Source organism: Pleurodeles waltl, chromosome 4_1, assembly GCF_031143425.1.
Source record: "Pleurodeles waltl isolate 20211129_DDA chromosome 4_1, aPleWal1.hap1.20221129, whole genome shotgun sequence".
NCBI lineage: Eukaryota > Metazoa > Chordata > Amphibia > Caudata > Salamandridae > Pleurodeles > Pleurodeles waltl.
In genome coordinates, this window is record NC_090442.1 from 14,138,378 (window position 1) to 14,151,302 (window position 12,925).

General features: G+C 44.2%; 1 pseudogene; it reads right to left on the minus strand.

Moving 5' to 3' along the window:
- Positions 1-3,868: 3,868 nt before the first annotated feature.
- Positions 3,869-11,490, minus strand: LOC138287242 (zinc finger protein 436-like; annotated as a pseudogene).
- Between the last annotated feature and the right edge of the window lie 1,435 nt (positions 11,491-12,925).

Genomic DNA, 12,925 nt, shown 5'->3' on the forward strand with positions numbered 1-12,925 from the left:
GTGGATCTGTCGTTGGGTAATTCTTTCAGTGTCTATGCATGGATACCGAACGTCCATGGGCTACTGCTTCGTTAGGCAAGCAGCCACAGAATTCTACTTCATCTACTTCATCATGGACTTCCTTATGGCCTGCTTGACACCTATATCCACTGTCAGAACATGGTAGGTTGTCTGTTCCATTAACATGCATTATAGTCCCATGCTGCACATACTACGGACAGAATATATGCCACATCATCACGGAGTACCATGTTTGGCAAAATGTTAAAGGCATGACTAAATTATGAGGTACTTGTTAGGGAACTTATATATGCTACACAAGGACCAACGAGAACCAGAGTAAGGGTAATAAGTCAAACAAATGTCCTGTCGGACATATTCACCAACATTTCTACTTGTTTGAAAGTATGCAAACTCAATTTGTAGCTTCACTTTCAAAGCAAAAGTAGAAGTGTTGGTGAATGAGTCCCACAGGATATTTGTTTGACTTTTTACTTTAGAGACCTTAGGATTTCTTCACCAGCATGTCTGCCTTAGTTTCAATGGTATATATACTCGCTCATTTCGAGGGATAGGCCTACCAAGGCATACTAGGAAACCCCCAACTTGCACCCACAAACTAGCATAGGTTCACTTGGCAATTACACATGATTAGTCAGGACTGATGAGGACAGGGAAATGAATGGGCAAGGAAAGCTTATGGTAGGTGTGCCTTCACAGGGATATTGCACAGGTAGAAGGCAGATAGTAAAGGTAGTACAGATGTACATCATCTACACCTATGGATTCAAAACCATTGATGCCATCCAAGCACTGAAGGGCAATGACACGTATAGTTCAGTGTTTGACCTGCTTTTCATGTTCATCCTCCATCAGAACTTAGTAGATGTTCAATTTGCTGTATGATAAGTGCATTACAGTCACAGCACTGCATATCATGTTGGCTGGGACAAATGCTACGTTCTCATGGACTCCCCTGTGTGCCAAACACTATCCTTTTTCATAGCCTATGACCTTCTCTTTAGGGAACATCAGGAGAATTCCCCAGCATGTCTGCCTTAGTTTCAAAGGTAGATATGCTTGCTCAGTTTGAGGAATCGCTTTGTACGGCATACTCGGACACTCACTTTGCATTCACAAACTGGAAGGAGTTGGTTTTAGCACAGTGAGTGCACTAAAGGCGCATGAAAAACATGTCTTCCTGAGCCTCGGATGGCGGTCATGGGAGTCATTAGTAAAGGTTTGTTACGCATGCCTTCGGTAATGTTCAGGAAGAAGGAGGCGGTTACTTGACAGGTGGTAAAAAGCAGTCCAATGTATTCTGTCCTGTGGCGTATGAATGCGATGGGCCCTTGTCTGGCAGCGAAAAGTTAATGTGAGTGCAGTGATTGGTTGGATTGGGCCCGTGGCCGGTGGTATGAAAGGGTTGTTTGTCGTGCGTGAATGGTGTGTGAATGGACCATAAAGAGGTTGGTGCCCACCTTCAGAAGGCTTGGTTTCAATATCCAGATACTTTGATAAGTATTCATGCTTTGAAACCATAATTTCTGGAGGTGCTAAAACCAACCAGTGTGAGTGGTGGATTAACTTTAACATACTAGTACCAGGGACGTCCAAGGGTGCAGGACTTGCGTTGCTCTCACCACTTTTCCTTTGCCCAGAATCCCCTTAAAATCACTAAATTTGCTTAAAAAACACTTTTGCCTTGCATTTCAGTAAGGGTAAGTCCTGGAATCTGCAGGCAGCCACAAATTTTCGACCACCCAGCGTTCCACTAAGTCTCCAGAGAAAAACATTGCCTCACTTTAGTGGGTGGACAAGTGACCACAACAGGGAAGTACCCAAAACGGATTGTGGAGACATCAAAATTACCTACCACAAAACAACCTTGTTTTGTGAGACAGTCACCTGAATATTTGGTCCTGGGCTTGGCGGCCATATAGGGAAACCTACTAAACCCAGACGTTTCTGAAAACTAGACACCCGAGGCAGTCCATTGAAGTGTGGCGTGTTTGGATTTCACAAAGTTTTCTCACCCAGAATACCCTGCAAAAGTGAAACATTGATTAAAAACACTATTTTTCCTTGTTTTTTCATCACAGAAACGACAGGAATGTGTAGGGATCCAAAAAATTCCTACCACCCAATGTTTCTCCACTTGTCCTGATAAAAACGCAACTCCACTGTGCCTAGTGCCTGCATCAGGAATGGATCACTCCAGGGTTAGCAGTAGCCCTCATGCAAGGACTACCATTGACCCTTGTGTGATCCATTCCTGTTGCGGGCACTAGCCTACCCACACAAGTGAGGTACCATTTTTATCGGGAGATCTTGGGGAACGCTGGGTAGAAGGAAGTTTGTGGCTCCCCTCAGAATCCAGAACTTTCCATCACTGAAATGTGAGGAAGAAGTGGGTTTTTTTTGCCAAATTTTGAGGTTTGCACAGGATTCTGGGTAACAGAACCTGATGAGAGCCCCACAAGTCACCACATTCTGAATTCCTCTAGGTGTCTAATTTTTAAAAAATGCACAGGTTTGGTAGATTTCCCTAGGTGCCGGCTGGGCTAGAGGTGAAAATCCACAGTTAGGCACTTTGCAAAAAACAGCTCAGTTTTCTTTAGGAAAATGTGACATGTCCATGTTGTGTATTGTGGCATTTCCTGTCGTGGGCACTAGGCCTACCCACACAAGTGAGGTACCATTTTTATCTGGAGACTTGGGGGAGTGCTGCTTGGAGGGAAATGTGTGGCTCCTCTTAGATTCCAGAACTTTCTATCACCGAAACGTGAGGAAAAAGTGTTTTTTTGCCAAATTTTGAGGTTTGCAAAGGATTCTGGGTAAGAGAACCTGGTGAGAGCCCCACAAATCACCCGATTATGGATTCCCCTAGGTGTCTACTTTCCATAAATGTATAGGTTGTCTAGGTTTCCTGTAAAGACGAACTCCAGAAATGTTCTTTTATGTTTTTAATAAAGAGCAACAGCATCAACATCCATGTAGAAGGGGCACAGAGTCAATAACTGCCAACGAAGAAACATGGAATTCCCTGACATCATAAACACAAGATGTCATGAAGTTCCATGTTGCTCCCAGACGCTACAGCCACTGACATCACCACATTTCCCCTGGTGCTGGCTGAGGTAGAGGCCAAAATCCACAGCTAGGCACTTTGCAAAAAACTGGTTTTCTTTAGGAAAATGTGATGTGTCCATGTTGTGTTTTGGGGTATTTTCGTCTGTGGGCACTAGGCCTACTCACACAAGTGAGGTACCATTTATTTTGAGAGACATGGGGGAACGCTGGGTAGAAGGAAGTTTGTGGTTCTCCTCAGATTCCAGAACTTTCCATCACCTATATGTGAGGAAAAAGTGTTTTTTTGCCAAATTTTGAAGTTTGCAAAGGATTCTGGGTAACAGAACCTGATGAGAGTCCCACGAGTCACACCATTCTGAATTCCGCTAGGTGTCTAGTTTTCAAAAATGTATAGGTTTGCTAGCTTTCCCTAGGTGCCGGCTGAGCTAAAGGCTAAAATCCACAGATAGTCACTTTGCAAAAAACAGGTCAGTTTTTTTCGGAAAATGTGATGTGTCCATGTTGTGTTTTGGGGCATTTCCTGTCGCGGGCACTTGACCTACCCACACTAGTGAGGTACCATTTCTATCAGGAGATTTGGGGGAATGCTGTGTGGAAGGAAATTTGTGACTCCTCTCATATTCCAGAATTTTCTATCACCAAAATGTGAGGAAAAAGTGTTTGTTTTGCCACATTTTGAGGTTTACAAAGGATTCTGGGTAACAAGACCTGCTGAGAGCCCCACAAGTCACCCCATCCTGGATTCCCCTAGGTGTCTAGTTTTAAAAAATGCACAGGTTTGGTAGGTTTCCCTAGGTGCTGGCTGGGCTAGAGGCCAAAATCCACAGTTAGGCACTTTGCAAAAAACAGCTCAGTTTTCTTTCAGAAAATGTGGTGTCCATGTTGCTTTTTGGGGCGTCTCCTGTCATGGGCACTACGCCTACCCACACGAGTGAGGTACCATTTTTATCGGGAGACATGGAGGAACACAGAATAGAAAAACAAGTGTTACTGCCCATTGTTTTTCTCTACATTTTCTCCTTCCAAAAGTAAGACAGTGTGTAATAAAGAAGTGTATTTGAGAAATGCCCTGTAATTCACATGCTAATATGGTCACCCCCGAATTCAGAGATGTGCAAATAATCACTGCTTTTTAACACCTTATCTTGTGCCCAATTTGGAAATTCAAAAGTTTCTTTGATACCTATTTTTCACTCTTTATATTTCACCAAATGAATTGCTTTATACCCGGTATACAATGAAAACCCATTGCAAGGTGCAATTAATTTATTGGCTCTGGGTACCTAGGGTTCTTGATGAACCTACAAGCCCTTTTTATCCCCGCAAACAGCATATTCCAGCAGATGTGACAGGGTATTGGTTTTGAAAATCTGACATCGCAGGAAAAAGTTACAGAGTAAAACATGGAGAGAAATGGCTGTTTTTTTCACCTAAATTTCAATACTTTTTTATTTCAGCTGTTATTTTCTATAGGAAAACATTGTAGGATCTACACAAATGACCCCTTGCTGAATTCAGAATTATTTCTACTTTTCAGTAATGTTTAGCTGTCCAGGATCCAGAATAGGTTTCACACCCATTTCGGTCACAGAAAATAGTAAAAATGGGGCATGTCCCAGTAAAATGCCAACATTGTGTTGAAAATGTGGTTTTCTGATTCAAGTCTGCCTGTTCCTGAAAGCTGGGAAGTTGGTGATTTTAGCACCACAAAACCTTTGTTGATGCCATTTTCAGGGAAAAAAACACCTGCTTTCTTCTGCAGCCATTGTTTCCCATTTTTCTGAAAAAAACAAACTTTCAGCTGTATTTTGGTTGATTTCTTGGTCTTCTCCAGGGGAACCCAGAAACTCTGGGTACCTTAAGAATCCCTAGGATGTTGGGAAAAAAAGGACGCACATTTGGCATGGATATCTGTAGGAAAGTACCATCTTTCTTGGCATGTTACCCCCAATTTCTGATGTCAGTATGTTTTGCCTGTCTCACTGGGATCCTGCTGGCCAGGACCCCAGTGCTCATATTTTGTGGCCTAATGTGTGTGTTGTCAGTAGTGCTTAACTGTGTCACTTAACTTCTGCTAACCAGAACTCCAGTGCTTATGCTCTCTGCTTCCAAATTAGTCACTATAGTTTAGTGACTCCATATTCCAATTCCAATTGGCACACTAGACCCCCTTATAAGTTCCTTGCATTTGGTACCTAGGTACCCAGGGCATTGGGGTTCCAGAAGATGCTAACGGGCTGCAGCATTTCTTTTGCCACCCATGAGGAGCTCAGACAAACCCTTTTCCAGGACTGCCACTGCAGCCTGCGTGAAATGTGCACACCCTATTTCACAGCCATTTTCACTGCACTTAAGTAACTTATAAGTCACCTACATGTCTAACCTTCATTTACTGAAGGCTAGGTGCAAAGTTACTAGGTGTGAAGGCACCCTTGTACTAGCAAAGGTGCCCCCGCGCTGTCCAGGGCCAATTCCCCGGGCTTTGTAAGTGCGGGGATACCATTACATGGGTGCACTACATGTAGGTCAAGACCTTTATGTAGCTTCACAATGGTAACTCCGAATATGGCCATGTAAGGTGTCTAAGATCATGGAATTAACCCCCATTCCAAATATGGTTTTGCGGGGCAATCCCATTCATCCTGGGGGCTCCACCATGGACCCCCAGTACTACCAAACCAGCTCTCTGAGGCTTGCACAGCAGCTACTGCTGCTGCCACCTCAAAGGCAGGGTTCTGCCTTCCTGGGGCTGAGCAGCTCAGTCCCAGAGAGGCAGAACAATGCATTTCTTTGGGAGGAGGTTGTTACATCCTCTCCCTTTGGAAATGGGTGTTACAGGCTTGGGAGGGGCAGCCTCCCAGAGTCTCTGAAAATGCTTTGAAGAGCACAGATGGTGCCCTCCTTGCATAAGCCAGACTACACCGGTTCAGGGACCCCCAGCCCCTGCTCTGGCGCGAAACTGGACAAAGGAAAGGGAAGTGACCACTCCCCTGTCCAGTGCCCAGAGCTCCCCTAGTGTGTCCCTACCATTCGCCTTCTTGTTTTCCAAGGTGTGGGGACACTCTGGAGATCTCCGAGCAGCCAGTGCCAGCAGGCGACGTCAGAGACCCTCCTTATAGGTGCATACCTGGGTAGGCAGCCAATCCCCCTCTCAGGGCTATTTAGTGTCTCTCCTGTGGGTGTCTCTTGAGATTCAGCTTGCAAGACTCCTCCATGAATCCTCTGCATCCTCTGTTTCAGCTTCTGACCGTCGGATCAACCGCAGACTGCTCCAGGAACCGCTGTAACTGCAACGAAGTATCCAGGACGACTCCTGTGACCTGCAACTTCAGCCAGCATTTGCAACAGTTTCCAAGGTGTGCATGCTCTGAGGACTCCCTGTCTTCACCCTGTACCAGAAGAACCGAAGGAATCGCCCGTTGAGTGACGGAGTCACTTCCCTGCCCCTGCAGGCACCTTCCAAGACAACAGCCAGTTCTCTGGGACTCCTCTCATGATGACGAGCATGCTCCCTAGAACACAGGTGGTGGACCAACACGACCCAGACTGTCCTAAGGTCCAGCTGTCCAAATTTGAAGGAGGTAAAAGATTACCTTCCCGGTTTGCGACAGTACCCCTGTGCATCGCGTCATCTCTAGCTCCCTGGGCTTCTGTGCACTTTTTGCAAGAATCCTTCATGCACTGTGTAGTCCAGGTCCCCAACACTCCATCATGCGCTGCACAACTTGCTGAGTTGTTCTCCGGCGACGTGGTACCTTCTTTTGTTGTGCTGCACCAACCGCAATTTGCAACTTCTTTGTCCCCGTGTCCTGGGTCTCCCGTGGGTGTTGCCTGGTCATCTGTTGACTCTCTCCAGTGTTGGGAGCCCCCTCTACCTCTCCAGTCCAGATTGAGGTCCCCAGGTCCCTCCTGGGTCCAGGCAGCGCCATTTTGATGCAAACAGTGACCTTGCTTGAACCAAGGCTTGCTGGACGAATCCAGCGATACAAACAGCCTGCATCCAACTTCTCGACGTGGGATAACACCTGCACCACGCAGGAACCTGCAGCCATCTTCTTTGGTGCTCTTTTGCAGACTTCTAACCGGAGAATCCTCTTTTGCACCATCTTCTAGGTTGGCAGGAGCTCCTGTCCTTCCTGGAATCCTGGTTTCCTCTCTTCACAGGTCTTCAGGTCCAGGAATCCACCATCTGTTGCTTGCAGTCTTGCTTGGTTCTTGCAGTAACTCTTATCACGACTTGTAGTGTGTCCTGAGGAAACGTGCAGTATTTTACTCCTACTTTCCTGGGCTCTGAGGTGGGGTATTTTACTTAACTTTGGTGTTATCTTACCCACCCAGTGCCCCTCTACACACTACACTTGCCTAGGGGGGAATTCATGATTCGCATTCCACTTTCTTAGTATATGGTTTGTGTTGCCCCTAGGCCTATTGTATTCTATTATATGTTCTACTGTTTGCACTATTCTATGACTATTTACTTACCAGATTTTGGTCTCCAGTGTATATATTGTATATAATACTTTGCTCCAGAAGGAGTATTGCCGCTAAGATATTTTTGGCCTTGTGTTACTAAAATAAAAGTACCTTTATTTTTGGTAACAATGAGTATTGTCTCTTATTATGTATTATGTGACTGCGTAACTATAGTGGTATTGCAGGAGCTTTGCATATCTCCTAGTTCAGCCTGAGGTGCTCGGCTATAGCTACCTCTATCAGCCTAAGCTGCTAGAACACTACTACATTTCACTAATAAGGGATAACTGGACCTGGTATAAGGTGTAAGTACCCAAGGTACCCACTACAAACCAGGCCAGCCTCCTACAATAGCTTATACGGCCACAAAATTATGAAGGCCTAAGTGCGGACTACCCCAAATAGCCAAAAAAGGGCTCTGCACTGGGCAGAGGGAAAGGCCCAGCAGCTAAGGGGTTTAAGGAAAACCCAACACTTACTTATTGTAGTGCTTATTTAAAAATGAACTGAAGGCTGTAAGCTACTCTAAAGGTGTCTGCGAGTTACTGGTAGTGCCCGATCGACTAGTTCTAGACACCTGCCTTAGAGTAATCCCCAGACGTCAGACTGATCAAAGAAACTTTCGAGCAGTAACACTGAGAGCCAGTAGGTGGCGCTGTTCGGCTCTGTACCTACAGAGGAAGTGACATGCACGGTGCCTATAAAGGTGCCACTCCAGTGCATCAACATCAGTTCTTTAATTTCTCTGTCAGTCAGTAAAGATCTGGAAAGAATTTCCTCCAGTCAATTTTTGACTAATTTTTTCTGCGATTTTGGCAAGTCTTTGTCTCCTACTGTGATAGGATGCCCCCCAAAAGACCAATGGAGTTTAAGCCCTGACAGACCCCCATCTGGTTTACTTTTGGTGCCCTAAGCTGAACCGCGATTTCAGGACTTGTAAGGGCTGCTGCACAACGAGCCCCAAGGTGCTGAGAGACTGCTCCTTGGAGCTTCTAGTTGCCCGATGCCGGTTGCCTCCACAAAGCTCCAGATCCCAGTTGCGATAAAGGTCTCAGGCCCATTCATGGAGTCGTTCCAGGCACACATCACCATACTGAGAGTTACAGCTCACATTCTGCTCCTTTCACGTCTTGTGCTTTTGGACACTGTTCTCTGGTTGCTGTCACAAAACCATCAATGTTGTATGAAAACGACCAAACACCATGATCAGCTGTGAACATTCACCAGCATGTGATTGTTAAGTTAGTTCTTCTTGCAGGGACTCAGTCTGAGTGTGTTGGGAATATAGGTTTTATCACTACCCCCTCAAGTTAGCTGAAAATACCCTTGTAAGTCCCAGTATTGTTCACAGTGCTACTTTTACTGGTAGCATGAACAGGTGTGATTGGATGTTTTTCTTTGCAACTGAATAAAAACCAACAGTTTCTTTCATTTGAGCCAGTGTGTTTCCTGATATATCATGTTGTTTTGCTGTGTACAAAAGTGAACAATCACTGAGAACAGACGCTTTTATAATTCTACAGGTATTGATATTTGTGTTTTTTCTTTTCTGACTACTCGGGTCTTCTATCATCTGGTATTTGAATGTCCCACATAATTGTCATTTTATCTTCCTGTATAATTCCTTCATGTCAAAATAACTGCACTTTTTTGTTCCTGTTTATGTCCTCAGATGGTTCAATATTACTGTTAATGTTCTTCATTCCTTCCGGATTTGTTGCACCTCTAGGATAACTTCCATGCGAGTTAAATGAAGGTGTGTGTCCGCTGAGGACTGTGTAGGATTGAAAGTTGACAAAAGCTCTTCACACTTTCAGTGCACTTCTATGTTTTCCCCCTGTGTGTTCGCTGATGACTTAGGAGAGCTGATAATTGAGAAAAGCCCTTCTGACATTCATTGCAATGTTATTGTATTTCTTCTGTGTGTATTCATTGATGTATCTGTAGGTTTAATAACTGACCTACGGAATTCACACGTTCACTGCACCTGAAAGGCTTCTCCCCTGTGTGCCCCCACCAATGAATCCTTAATGTTGAAAAGTCACTAAAACTATTTCCACATTTGACTAAAGTTCTTCACACATTCAGTGCACTTGAATGGATGTTCCCGTGTATGTGTTCCTTGATATACTTGTAGGCCTGGTAAACTAAAGCTCTTCATACATTAAGGGCAATTGAAAGGCTATTCCCCTATCAGTGTTCGCTGACGAACCCTTAATGTTGGCAAGTTCCTAAACCTACTTCCACATTGATAGTAATAGTATTGCTTTTTCCTCTGTGTATTTGCTGATGTCTTCGTAGGTTTGATAATCAACTGAGCCTCTCCATACATTCACTGCACCTTTATGTTTTTTCCTGTGTGTATTCGTTGAGGTCTTTGTAGGCCTGATAAGTGACCTATCTCTTCATATAATTTACTGCACTACAATGTTCTTGCTACTGTGTGCGTTCGCTGATGATTCTTTAATGCTGACGGGTCACTAAAACTACTGCTACATTCACTGCAATGTTAAGGGTTTTGCCCCCGTGTGTGTGCGCTGATGTCTTTTTAGGTTCGATAACTGACTAAAGCTCTTCAGACATTCACTGCAATCGTATGGCTTTTCCCCTGTGTGTGTTCGCAGGTGACCTTGTAGGTCTGATAACCGACTAAAGCTCTTAACACATTCACTGCAACTAAACGGCTTTTCCCCTGTGTGTGTTCGCCAATGTCTCTGTAGGTCTGATAAGTGACAAAAGCTCTTCACACATTCACTGCACTTAAATGGCTTTTCTCCTGTGTGTGTTTTCTGATGCTTCTTTAATGTTGCATAAAGACTTAAATTACTTCCACATTCAGTGCAATTATATGGTTTTTCCCCTGTGTGTGTTCGCTGATGTACTTGGAGGTGTGATAATTGAATAAAGTTCTTTATACATTCACTGCACTTGAATGGTCTTTCCCCAGTGTGTGTTCGTTGATGCTGTTTTAGGTCTGACAGTCGACTGAAGGTCTTCACGCATTCACTGCACTTGTATGGTTTTTCCCCTGTCTGTGTTTGCTGATGCCTCTGTAATTCTGGTAATTGACTGATGCTCTTCACACATTCACTGGAGTTGAATGTTTTTTTTCCTGTGTGAGTTTGCTGATGGTGCTTTAATTGAGATGAGAAACTAAAGCTCTCATTAAATGTGCATGATTTGTTTTTCTTGGTTAGTGTCTGTGGGTCGGGTATATATTTGTCTACATCCCAAGTCTGTTCTTCCTGATGAGCCATATGGCTGATAAAGCACTTGCACGTTTGGTTTCTGAATTAACAATAACGTGCAATAGCTATTAAATACGTGTCACACTCATAGTATGTATAAGGTTTCTTTGTAGGTGACTGTGCCTTTAGATTGGATTATGGTTATGCATGCTTCATCTTCCTTCTGGCCGGTGCAAATTGGGACGCTCTGTTGTATTGCAGATAGCAAAACTTCTCCTTTCTTAACCCTTTAGTTGTCTGGCTCCGCTCCGTTGTGCTTTTCTGTGGTTGCTGCGGTTTGGCCAGAAAGAGTTTACAATACACCTAGAGCAGTGAATGATGGTCTGTTATCGCTTTAGAACACGAAGCACTGCTGTAACCACATCATATTGATCCCATGATCAAAGCTGGTGTTGGACACCTGTTTATATAGGAGGTGGTTTCTTATTGTTGTTGCCTTAATTTCCTAGAGGGCATTTCTTCATCTTGTGGTTGGAGTTGAACACATCAGACTCTTACATCCACTGAACTGCCCTTGACTGCTTCTTCCAGGATCTGTCAGTTTATGTGTAGGTTCTTCTGTCGCTGACTGCACTGATGTTTCCTGAATACCAGAGCTCATTGTTGGTGACAGTTTTTTGCCGATTTGCAGTTTTATCTTTGTTATTCATAATAATGCCATGCATTCAATGCTTCCTTTCTGTTGGGTGTAAAGAGATTTAAAATTACTAAACAGAAACATAATGGAATCTGAATACAGAATATTTAACTGGTTGTAAATGACATCTCTTCTTTACCTTCTTTAAAACTTAGCAAGGAATGTTTCACATGCTACTGCTACAGTTTTAGGTAGATGCACATTTAAACAAGAACTGATTGTGGGAAAAGAGCGGGATCAGGCTGGGATGCTGTTATTTCAGTAACTCTTCAGGAAGTATCTAACATGGGTAACTCTTCAGGAAGTCTATAACAAAGGAAACTCTTCAGGAAGTATATAACAAAGGAAACTCTTCAGGAAGTATATAACAAAGGAAACTCTTCAGGAAGTATATAACAAAAGTAACTCCACACACTTCTTCTGAATGCTTACCTGTTCACATTGGATAATGCCAACTCCTGTTTGTACCTTGCTGTTCATTAAGTCACTTTTGACACTTTCAACAGCTCCCCGGGTTCAAGCATTTCTGTTTTTTTCTAACCTGGAAGACTATGGTGAGTTGAGGTGGCTTACCTCTCGCCGTGACATCTGCCCATCTGCCTAAAACTAGTGCAGTTTACAGGGCTTGTTCTGGCCCTTAAAGACAACTTAAAAAGCAAGTCTTTAGTTGGTCCTAAAGTAGGCGAAGGTCTGTAAGATGCAGCTCCTTCCAGGGCCTTTTTGTAAAACAGAATGAGGGGTTCATTGTAATGCCCGACCTTTACATTATACGCACAGATAAGGCAAACAAACATTGATTCATATCATTAAATATTTTAAGATATCAGTCATTTAGTCCGTATACAGAATCCATCCAAACCAATAATTTACCTCACAAATCCCTGCAACAGGTGTGTGCATATTAATCTTGTTTCCCCTTTTCTACCTTTACATGGTACCTGACTTTATGTTGTCCGTTTGGGGCCCATGAAGCTCCTTTGTGACTGGATGGGCATTTGGCACAGCGGGAGGAGGTGTGAGTTGTCCACAGGTGATGCAGCATTTCTACCTTTCCATATTTCTTATATTCAAGTTACCTAATTTCCTGTCCTTCAGCTCCCCTACTCCCCTATGTCTGCGCACTCACTCTGCAGGGTTCGGCAAAAGTCAGATAATGACCTGATAGTGTCAGGAAAGTACCCTGTCTCTTGACACGGTTACGCCCATTTGCTGTCTGATGTCAGTCTGCTAACCAGCCAGAAAGCTGAGACTGCAGGAGGCCAGGCTGAGGCTGCAGCAGCAACAGCTAGCGCTAGATAGGGAGGCCTTGGCAGTGGAGAGGGAGAGGCAGGGGTTGGGGTTAGCACCCCATGGTGGCAGCAGCAGTTTCAGGGATTACAGAGTCAGGGAGGACTCCATAGATTCCAGAAACGTGCAAATCAAATCAAATCATTAGCATTTATAAAGCACGCTACTCACCCGTGCGGGGCTCAAG